Source organism: Aquila chrysaetos, chromosome 10 (genome assembly GCF_900496995.4).
Source record: "Aquila chrysaetos chrysaetos chromosome 10, bAquChr1.4, whole genome shotgun sequence".
NCBI lineage: Eukaryota > Metazoa > Chordata > Aves > Accipitriformes > Accipitridae > Aquila > Aquila chrysaetos.
The window spans coordinates 35,354,795-35,367,079 of NC_044013.1; positions in this window are offsets into that span (position 1 = coordinate 35,354,795).

The following is a 12,285-nucleotide window of genomic DNA, read 5'->3' on the forward strand; positions in this document are numbered from 1 at the left end:
CTTTAAGGTTTGTGACCCTATGGGAGTATTCCCCAGAAACAGAGACTACTACAGAGACTTCACAGCATGGCACGTGATCAGACCAGCCATGGTGTAATCACCCTGGCAGGAGCATAACAGAGCATGGAGGAACGTTTGCATGTCAAGCACAGTTCAGGACAAGATTACTTGCAAATCTTATCTGTGTAGCCCTACTCATTGCTTCTCAACAAAGTCTCTTCATCAGGGAGAAAAAACAAAAGAGAGAGAAATTCTTATACAAGAAATATCTCTGGGGCTCATTCTTACCACTTCCTCCCGCCCTCCTTACAACCAACCCATTATCTCACAGCCACTGCTGCTGTGCAAAGCTCCATTACGCTCTGGTTTGTGGGATTAGAAGAGACCACGTGTGAACGCCAAAAAAACTCCCGCTCTTAATAAGCACCTTACCCTCTCACCAAGATGTGGTTTGGACTGGCAAATTTTGTCCTGTTAAACTGAGCAACATCACAAATTACAGTGTGCAAACATTAATTGAGACCACACCCTGGAAGGGTGAAGGGAATTGATGTGCAGCAGCGTGACAGAGCTGGACAGTGGCAGCAAGACAACAATTTCTATCACATGAAAGCTGCAAATCTGAGTTTAACTTGTCTAACCAGCCCCTCTACATCACATCAAGGACACAAATCTACCACCACCCTGGAATTTGTGCTCTCAGGTCTGCGTTCCTGGGTTGCCAGCATTTAGTGCATGTCTCAGGAGGAGCCAGCAAAAGCTCTTGTAAAATTGATCTTGGCCTGCATGCATAGACCTCAGCTGGTAATTCACCTGGATAATTTGCAAATGGGAGGTTTGAGGACTGGTGTGGTGGAATGAAATTCACTTCATCAGAATCTTCAGGTGATCAAATTCAGATACCTGTGCACAGTCTGCATGGACCCAAGGAAGTCAGTGGAATCGCTGAAGATTCAGGACAGAATTTGACTGAGGACAATAAATATTATTTCTGGAAGCAGCAAGTTTTCCTGGAATTCTACATAAAGCGTAACTTTACAAACAGGTGTTGTGGGACACAGAAGACACAGAAAAAGCAGCATGGAAAAACTAGCACGTGATGTCTCTCATACAGATACGACAGCATACCCAGAAACACACAGGAGGATAATAACCTTACTACAGGACAAAAGAAACTATTCCAGCCACACCTCATTGTTCACACTAGAAAGACCCTCCTTTAGCAAGGTATTGCTGACTAAACAGAGAAGTTTAAACACCAGCGATCCAGGTAGAGGCCAGTCTGGCTCAATGGCTCCTGATGTACTGTTGACCCAGAGCTAATTAGCCCATTTCCTTTTCAAGTGTTCTCAAATGCCACTTGGCCATGTCACTCCACACCAGTGAACTTAAGCAGACTAATTAAACCAGCAAATGTTTGATTGAAAATTATACTGAAACGATGTAGACTGCAAGAGGTTACCTCCCTTCCAATACAAAAGGCCTGATTCAGGACTCTGGGGCAGCTCCCCTTTAAAGTCAGTATAATTCTGCAAGTCCAGGAAGCATGGTAATAGAGAAAAAATAAACTTTTTTTTGGCACACAGGCCAGATTCATTTTGCTAGCAGTCCCCCTCTGATGCTGATGCAGCCCAAATGTGGCTGATGAGCCTGTTACAGCCTTGACTACCTCAGATGTGGGCAGGAGGAGGGAAACACCAGTGTTATTCTCCATTGGCGACAACAGCCCAGAGGCACAGCTCAGCGAGAATTTTAAGTAGCTAAAATGCTAAGCACCGAAGTGAGATTCTGTCCCAAAACTTCCTGTGGGTTACATTTGCACCTCAGTTTCTCTACCTGTAAAATAATAATTACCCAACACACCAGTTCTTGTAGGACTTAATTAGCACTTGTCAACCTCTTAGAGCTCCTCAAGGGAAGAGGAGCTATGCACCACAAAGTACTAATTAATGGAAGAATCCTTTGGAACAAAGCATACGATTCTGTTGTTGTCAGATCTAATAGAGTCATAAAAAAAACAGGGCTGGAAGGGATATCAAGAAGTAACCTAGGCTGTTCCCCTGCCCTGAGGCATGATCAAGTATATCTAAATCACTCTTGATAGATGAATACCCCTAAATCTTGGGATGCTCAAGCTGCAGATTAAAATAGATAAAGATGGACTCATATTACATATGCGTTGCACTCTGGCTCTGCTGAATGCGGATAAATACTCCCTCACGTGTGGCACATGCGGCCTCTCTTAAGTGCTCTCTGCACTGGCCCGAAAGAGGCTTTACTACCCCAGCAGTGAAAGCGTACTGTGAGACCTACCGATCTTTCCAACTCATTATTATTACAGCTCACGCAATAAAAAGCCCTATTGTACCATACAATCCCCAAATCTCAAAATCAGAATTAATGAGACACACAAAATGTGAAAAAGACCTCCAAATGGGGAGCGGAGCAGAGAGGTGTTAAAGGATAAGCTCATGGTTATGCGGGGCTTCAGTGAGAAGCAGAAATTCAGTGCAGATCACCCAAGTCTCACACACAGCTGAATTGCAAGACTTCCCTTCCATAATACCTTCAAATCATTTTTGTTATGCTTTTCCCCACTTTTCTCCCTCCTTTCCAACCCCAAGAGTCCATCTAAAGTATAGTTTGGCCTAACAGATAATTCAGATGTGGCTACTGAAGCATTGCATAGCCTTATGTTTAAAATTTCCTTTTCTTTTTTTTTTTTTTTTTTTTTTTTTTTTGAAACTGAAGTTAGGCAGGTCAGGCCTGGAACATTAGCTACACAAAGATTTTTAGAGGGGTTTTTTTAAATGCTTTAATTGTAAAAATGTGTCAGTTCAAGCAGTCTTTCCAAGACATACAGGCAAAGTACAGTAGGAGATACCTTTTATTTGATTAAGTTCATACAGGAAAGCTTTTGAAACTTATACTTTCTTCATCAGGCTAGTAGATAAAAGCTAAGCTAGGCAACTGATACAGCACTTCAGAAGTTTATTAAATTAACCAATTAAACTGAGGCAGTATACAATATACAGAGGGCCAAGGCAAACAATAGAAGGTGGAACACACTCCTCGGGCTGAGACGATAGTGTTGTGTCAGCATTTCCATTATGAAGCTACTTCAGAGTTATTGTGGGAGGTGTGCAACAAAAAAAAAAAAAAAAAAAAAAAAAAAGAGCTTAAACCACTGAATTCAGTCATTCTAAGGGATTCCCAAACATGCCCAGGCGGATGGAAGAGCAAGACGCAAACCAGTTTTTCACTAATTTTGTCACTTGAATTAGAAAGCAGGTTTGGCCTGGAGAAACAGGTTGGCACATTACACAGGAAACAAAGAAAGGCTGGTTCTCTGGAGCTGCACAGTGCCCAGCATAAGAGAGCCCTGTTCTTGGTTGCTTGAAAATACGGCCATAATGAACATGATTAATCAAGTACAGCACGTTTGCATGTTTGTGTGGGCTGAGACACAAAGCTTGCTCAGTAACAGAATGTCTTTGCGGTAAGGCTAGCATCTTGTATAGCATCTTACCCTCAATCACAGCGTCCCTACATGGCAACGTAATGCAAATTGTAAAACAAGACAAATCACAAATACAGCAAAGCTGTTTGTATCGGCACGGTTGAACCACAGAAGTGTACCTGACTTGAAGATTTGTCACTTCTTCAGTGCTAAACAAGAACCAAAGTGAATACTGTTCACAATAGGGAGAATCAAGCGTGAGCTGAACTCCCCCAAAATTTTGGGTGCTCAGCATCAGGTTCAGATCCCAATTTTGAAGGTTGTTCCTTCCCTGTACAAACAGTGGAGATTCTTTGGGTAACAGAGATTCAGTGGTTTCACGTTACATTTTGCAGCACATGAAAACCTTTTCATGAGGTGCAAACCTTTTCACACAGCCCCAGAACAACTCATTGAAGAAAAAAAAAAAAAAAAAAAAAAAAAAAGAGACCGATAATGGAAACACTGACACAACGTTTACTGTAACAGCATGATCAGCAGCAACTATAATTCTCCTTCAGAAAGTTACACCCACGATGCTTTCTTTGGCCTGTATACCTTGTATATTGCCTTGGTCTAACTGGTTAATTTAATAAGCTTCAGAAATATTTAGTTGCCTGGCTCAAAAAGTTAGACACGATTTAAAACCAGGTAGCCTGGTTTGTGACCACAAGTTGTTCTTGGGATGGCATATCCACAGTTCAGTACAGCATCCCAACTCTGCTCTAAGGGCAGTTCTGCTGTGCTCCATTTCCTCTCTGGAAACCTAACAAATCCAGCTCAGTTCCCAGCAACATAGGGCAGCCACACAGCTCTGGATACGAAAGCAGCTCAACAAACGAAGGTTAAATTGAGTTAGCTGAACCCACTTAGTGTTCCAGCTCTGCAGCAGAGTTTAAGAGAGGCTAGGGAGCACTTGGAAAGCACATGGGTGTTTTAGAAGAGACAGGATGCCATGGTGGGTAAGGACCAGCCTGGGACCCAGGAGACCTGCTGCAATTCCTGCCTTTGCTAGTGCCCTACCACATGACCCTGAAGAAGCCACTCCATTTCATGTGTTTTTCTTTCTCCTCTTGCCATTCTTCTGCTTTGATTATAGTTTTCCAAGTGATTGCATCATCCTGTTTGTACAAAATATGCATTTGCATAACTTCTCACACAACAAGGCCCTGATCACAGCTGGGGCCTCTAGACACAAGAGTTATAAAGAAAAATATTAGCAAATTCAATGTGTTTAAATGCCCATTATGGGTATTTTGTAACCAACATTTCTTCATTAAATATTCTACTGTGTTGTTTTGCCAAACGACACAGGACAGAAGAAGGTCCTGTGTGGAAGGTGTTGGCTGATGCTGTTCCTTGCAGGCAGAACCTGAGGGGCATCTTGGAGATGGAAAAGGGATGGACTATTTTGTAGACTAACAGTGAAAATACAACAGCTGCATAGCTCTGACAACCTGACAAACACATTTTTCCATCCTGAGCTCCAGTTTCACTAGCTGTCTTCACAGAATGTTGGTGCCTTCAAACCCAAGTTCATTGGTTCAGCCTCATGTGGACACACAACTCGGTCCTAATCTAATCAAAGACTGATAAAAAAATGCCTTTTGGATCATTCCCAGAGTTAACATTATTTCTACCCGGTGTGTATCCCCTTATACTCATCTCCAAAATGATGAAGAGCAAATGAAGAGAAAGAGGAGAAATTAAGACAAGTAGTGACCGATCTTCCACACCCCGGGTTTGCAGCTAATGACTATCTAACCAGAAAGCTGCAGAAGAGGCATCCGAGCCAGCAATAGCATCAGCAGGAGCTGAGCTGGAGCCTCAAGTTCTGGCAGTAGCAGTGGCAGTGCCCCAAGAACAATACTCAGAAGGAGCAAGGCCAGTGGCAGCAGCCCCTCAGGCTGTCCAACAGCTAGGATCCCCATCTTTTTCATTAGGGAAAGTGCAAGATTTCTAGGTGCACCCAGAAGTCTGGCCTTGCAACCTGGAGAAGGGAAGAAAACCAGCTGTAACCTTGATCCCCTTCCAAAGCACCACAGTTCTCCCAAAAACAGAGGCAGGAGAGTGAGACTGGCAGTACATGCTGTCTAACAGCAGGAAAGAAACAGCATCAACATAGATGCTGCTTTCCTACACCCATTCCCAAAGCTTGGATTTTTGACATTTGTCTTGTGAACTTAACATGCAAACTTGGTTTGAACAAGGTGATTCCACACAGACCAAGAAATAATAATGGACATGCAAGTTATCATCATCTACCTTGTAATTCCCGTGGGCCTTAAGGACTTCTTCTGCAAAGCACCCACCTGTACAGTGCCAAGAATACTAACAAAGTGCCAGGACTAATCCAAAGAGAATGAGATGAGCAAGTGCAAAGCAACTTGTTCAAGAGTTCATTAAGCCAGCAAAAGACCTAGGCTTTCTTAATCTTCACCTGGTGTTCTACATCCCCACCCTTGATTCCTCAGTGCATCCTGCAGCACATTGCCAGACAGCACGATTTAACTGAGAGAGTCAGTACTGACTAGCTCCTGCAGAGCTCAATGGAAATTCTGCCACAATTTCTGCAAAACATGCAATTTAGGTTCTTGCCAGCCAAAGCTGTCACATTTCCTACACAAGTGTCATAGCACAACTGCTGCATTAATAGCACTCACAGTTTGAGAGTTGGAGTTGTAACACATAATGCTGTGCAACATCCAGGTACTCCAGCCATCTGGAATAAACCCTTTCACATTGAACATTCTTTTTCTACATGCTCCAGCTGAAGCTGGATGTTCTCTTCTTGATCTCAGTACCTGGGTTTGTTTTGTTTTCTATTCTGAAATTCTTAAAATTAAAATGCAAGGGTTTGCCCTTTTAAAGGGGAAAAGGCTGGAGTGAGTAAAATACCCTTTCCCTTTAATGATCTGCTGCACAGCCGGCTGGGACCAAGTTGGTTATGATGTCAGATTCCTGGTGCTTTAACACAACAGGGCTGTTTCCCCTAAGTATTTCTCTAACTAAGCAGAACTCAAAGGTTTCCTTCTCCAGCAAACACCTGAGCAGAAATGACTCACCCACCGTGTCGGCAACTGGCGCAGATCTCTCAGCCCTAGTGCCAAGCCTACTTATATTGTTGAAATACTGTGAGGGGAATTTTCCTTCTGTGACTTCCAAAAAGGTTTGCCCATCTATGTTTTGCACAAAAAAGTAGCCTTATGCCCGTTTTTGTCAAGGGGAGGAGAGAGATGAGTTGGGGTAAAGCATATTTGTAAAACCAGCCATATAGCAAAGTCATTTTTTCAAGCTCATGAAACATTATAAGGCATCTATATCTAATCAAATAACTTTTTTTTTTCTGCCTGACTTCCTTCAAAAATAATGCATATATGATCATGGTGTGCATGAGCATGCATATCTAATAACTTTTGAATGAGTTGGTTGCTTTCAGCTCAATTTGATAAAGAGACAGGAGTTTCAGAGCTGTCATGTTGCCACAAGTTTCATGAAAATAGGCAACTGGATAGAAGAAGAGAGATCTAGAGGCTGGAAAGCCACAGCATGAGTTCACCCGTTGTCGGGCACCAGAAATGACATTGTAAAGGCACTGACATGCGCAATAACCTCAATGGAAGCTTACAGTTGGCCAAGAGATAGAAAGCCGCAGTACACCAAGTACTACCTGAATATGTATTTTGAAGGACATTGTAACAAAAGTCACCAGTCAAAAAACGATGGCCTTCAAGATACAGCACTCAAAAGAGCAGACAAGACACTTAAATACTTCAAAGGAAGCCTACAAGCAAAAATACTATTAATTTTAACTAAATCCTGGGCTGGACACTCCTCTTACACCCATTTAATCATTAGCTTCAGAAGAGCGACTTCTAATACACACCACGGTAAGTCCCAGATCATACAAATCCACTCTTTATTGCTTGAGTAGTGCCATTTAAAATCAATAGGATTACTCATAGTGCTAAAGTTAAGCACCTGTGAAAGTGCTTGCAAGATTGAGGCCTAAGGCCTGGTCTAGGCACAGCTTTTGTACTTGAAGAACTGGTTCACTTAAAGGTTTGTTTTGTTTTTGGTTTTATTTTTAAAGAAAACAACAGAATAATTAAAGCCATGCAACCACTTTAAAGTGGACACGTTTTTATTACTATAACGGGAACTTCCAACAGTACAGCCATTCCCAGGTCACCTATGTTGCTCCAGCTGCACTCACACTGTAGGGCGCTGCATCAATGCCATTAAGAGCAGCCCCAACTTTTGCACCTTGAGCAGCTCAACAAGGAAATGCTAGCCCACTATGTCTACTCAAAGCTCTCCAGGTAATTCATCCATAGAAAACACCTGATAGAACAAGCAACATGGGCAAACCCATGTTTGAAGAACATTTGGTCTGGAGTGTGTCAAAAAGTAGGAGGTTTTTTTTTTTTCCTTCCATAATTTTCTTCCCATCCTGTGCATGGGCACCCACAGGAAAAGAAAAAAAAAAAAAAAACAACCCCCACACCTAAAAAACTTTAGAGCTTAGAATTTCATGTGTGCAGAATTAAGGAAGGTGAAAAAGGTTAAGATTGCCTCGCAGAAGACAACAAAAAGGAGTGTCCATTCTAAGGAAAACACCCCAAAGTTTAAGGAGATGCTAGGTAGAAGAGGGGGTGGAACAGCAAACTAACATGTTTGGATTGCTAAGAGGTTAAAAAAATTGTCACACTTTCAAAGAAGAAAAAGACAAAAGACATTAAGAGTAAACAGGAAATTTGGGAAATCTATTTCACTCAAAGTAGCAAACATCTGGAATAAATTGTCAAGAACTTAAGACCATCAAAGCAAAGTATTAATGAGGTTAAGAGGCAGCTAGACTGGAGGAGGAGACTGAAGAATACAGTGACAAAGGAGAGAGGTGGAGCTGAGATAAACCTAGAGGCAACAGGCTCATTAGCCTAAAGGGCTTTGTTTCTCTCTGCCCAATGCTTCCTTACCTTCTCATTTCTCCAGAGTTAAAATGTTTTTTTTTCTGCTGCTTTTTGGTTTATGGAAAGGAAACAATACTTCACCCCCCCCCCCCCCAGGAATTCCATGCTGGGATCTGTGACATGATACTTCATTGTTGAGCCTCCAAATTTCTAAGTTTAACTCAGAAAAGTACAAGAAAACAGAATACACGCTACTCCTTCCACCAAGTAGAGCTTTCTTAAGTCTGGAGTCCTCATTCCTCCCTTTCACACTTCCAATTAAGAATAATTCTTACTTTTGTTACAGAATGTTTTTTAAAGAAGAAAAACCTCATCCCTTTAATCAAAAGGATTTAGTAAACATCTCCATGGATTCAAGAGCTGGTTTTTAAAAGATTAATTTGTTTTAAAGTAATTCAAACCAGGCTAAACAACACCTTTAAAGATGACAAAAAACAGTAGGCATAAATGAATAAGGAGTCTAAGAAGGAAATACTTAGCATGACTTATCCCTTAATATCCAGATCCCCTCTCTAGAAGGGATAATCAGAAAGCTATGTTGGCCCTTATTCAAAAGAAGAGAACGGTCTTCCATCTCTGCCTGGACTGTTATTAACTATATTGGTTACATTCATGGTCATTAACATCCTTTAAAAGATGATCTTGGGATTTCATTTTCCACCTCCCATTATTGAGCAATGGAATAGTCATAAAACAGTAGATGGAAACAACTCAGAAGAAAACGAAAAGAAAACCTCCAAGTTCCCATCTCTGCCAGTTAAACTAAACTGAAGATTCAACATGAAATTGATTCAGAAGCAGCAGTATATATGCACACACATTAAAAAGCACACTGGGGGGGATATAGAATAATAAAACATGCGCTTGCCTGTCCTCTGCTTTAATAACCGCATGCAAACTTCAGCCAAGCCTGTCAGAGTGGGAGAGGTTTCAAAGATATGAAGTTCCTGTGGGTTTCACAGTATAGGCAGCTGGGTAAAGGATGAAGATGCACTTAAGAGCCCCACTGAAATAAGGTGCTTATTAGACATAAGAGAATCCACATCAGCGTTCGTTACTTGTCTAATAGCACAGGGCCCGCTCATGCTGTTTGTTATCAGCCAAGCACCCACATCTAAGGAGTCAAAGTTTTATTGGGAACATCTGCTCTTGTCTTTGCAAAAGGCAGCTGAAGCTCCACTTCAACCTCAACCACTTCTCCATTAGCTGTTCCCAAATCCCTATCTGCACCTTTCTGGCCCAAGAGGAGCCAACAGGGCTGTCGTGGGGCCACCCCGCGCTGGCGGGGGCACAGGGAGGGCTGACTGGCACTCGCTTACAGAGCACACCCTGCTGCCCCCACAGCACTGGGGTTTTATTTTTAACCCAAAACAAAAGAAATATGCCTTGGTACTTGCAAGGAGCAATGAGTTAGAAGAGTTTTGAATGACTTCAAGTTACCCAAATCCATTGGTGAATTTAGCCACCAACTAACATAGTGGTCACGAGAGGAGGGGTGCCTTCTTCAGGAGCCAGTTCAGGCCTAGTTCCTCACTTCAGAGGTCTGAAGTGCCCTCTGGGCCATCCCTCACTAGACTGACAAAGCACCAAACCAAATACCAAACCAAATAAACAAAGCACCAAAGCCCCTATTCCTCACTTCAGCACTTCAACAAGATGCCATGAACACCCACAGCAGTTAAACTGGCTAAGGCCTCTTATTTTTCTCCCAGTTCTAACATGGAGAATCAATGATAGAGGGGCTTCAAGGCACTCCGCTCCATTTTTCTCCACTGTTTTTACCTTGCCATTAAAACATAACTAGAGGGAGCCATCTGGAAAAAACAGGATTAAAAGTTTGCTCCATCAGCCAGGTATGTGGACAGGCAACCTGGCCAGACCCTGCCAGTAAGAGCACGCTGCCCAGTGCCTCAGTCCCCAGGGCTTAACCGATACCAGTGTGATACGTGCAAGCACAAAACACAGGAGATCTTTAATACTAAAAGCAGGCGGTTGTTTTTTCAGTGACTGAGGGGTGCTTTAATGAGCACACTGTGTTGTAGTGGCTGGGAAAAGGTGATAAGCTTTATATGTTATATGAAAAGCCAGGGGGTTACTTTATATAATCAGACACAGCTGACTAAACAGGGCACTGAAAGTCATTCACAGCCAAGGTAAGACAAAACAAAACAACAAAACCCCCACAACCTTCCCGTCTCGCCTCCCCCAAAGAACCGGTTCCCCAGGCACAAGCCTACAGTTGATCCGAGGCCTCAAACACCCTAATTAACATGCTGCTTGGAAAAAAACCATTGGCTGACCTTGGCGTGTTGAGGCCTGACCTCCACATCGGTCGCGCAGGAGCAGGGACGGGAGAGCCAGGTCCCGCACGGATGCGGAGCAGCCCGTGACTGAGCCCAGCAACCTCTCCTTGTGTCCTTCATCTGGCAGCGGTTCCTGAGGGGCAGAGTGGAGCCCGTTAGCACTAATCCCCCACACCTGTGGGGCTGGAGGAGCACTCAGAGCTGCCCTCCCAGCCCCACGCAGGTGTGGGAAGGTTCCAGGTGTCAGCCATGCTCAGCAGACCTCAGCTTATGGCTGTAGCACAACATGGGAAGGCAAAACCCTGCTGGCATTTGCGGAGCAGGGCTGCCACAGCCACCGTGTTTCACCAGCACGGCCACGGCTGAGGGAAAACTCCGCTCCTGGTGCCTGGCTGAGCCATGTGCACTGCCAGCAGCTGGGCTGTGAGGGGCTCAGGGCTTTGCCCCGCTCTAGTTAGCACACTTGCATCTAGGTGTTTAACCCAGGAACAAAACTAAGCTTTTCCATCTTTTCAGCGTTACCTGCATGCTGCTGTTTGTACAAACTTGGGTGAACTGTAACAGCAATTTTAAAAGAAATCACTGATATTTCCTTAAGGCTTTTCACAATTCCAGACAAAATACGGATACTTGTACTGCTTCAGCACTTGATTCACACCAGTATTATTTTTCCAAGCATTAAATTCTGTCACAGCCTTTACACTCTCAGCCCAGCTGAGGAGAGCAGAGATCCTTGCTGAAACTAGCTAATTCCTGTTCTACAAATAACCTTCTGGCTGCTATTTAAACTGCATCCTTTTTACATATGATAGTTAAAGGCACTAGCTTACCAGTAAATTCATGGAGATTTATCTCTTTCTGGTCCGTTAGAGGGAACCTCCCCACCCCTCTCTCTCTGGTAATGAACTTCCTACTCATCACAGCTGTGGTGGTGCTTGCAACTTCCAAAACTTAAAGGGACAAGGTAGGAGAAGTGAAGTTACCTGCCATCCTCTCCAGTTTTCTGTAAAGCTTCTTCTTTTTGAACCATGTGAGCCTCTGACACACTGAGCAACACCAGTTTTCAGTACAGTGTGGGTAGGTTCATGCAGGAGGCCAAAACGCATACAAAGCAGGAATCAAAAGGCTTTCAGTAACACTGTGCAAGTCAGCTAAAGGAGAACCAGCTTCCTCCCTTTGCAACTGTGGAGTGGGATGCGGTTTATCTGTGCTGTACAGGTACATACAAACTGGCCGCTGCTTGAGCTTGGTGAGTACCATTCACAGCTATCCAAGTAACCACACTTCTTCTCCAGAGATGGCTTTTTTTTTTATGCTCTCCAGTAATAAAATGTGAAAAACTGTAACGCCTGCAGCAAATACCTGACCAAGCCTATCAGGAGATTTGTTGGGTGTCAGCTTGCGTGTACAGTTTTGCAGGATCAGCATCTGGAAGGACAACGTAACCAATGGATACTGGTCAACAGAAGACATGGCTGTTCCTGACTTTCTACCTATGTGACCTCAGCCA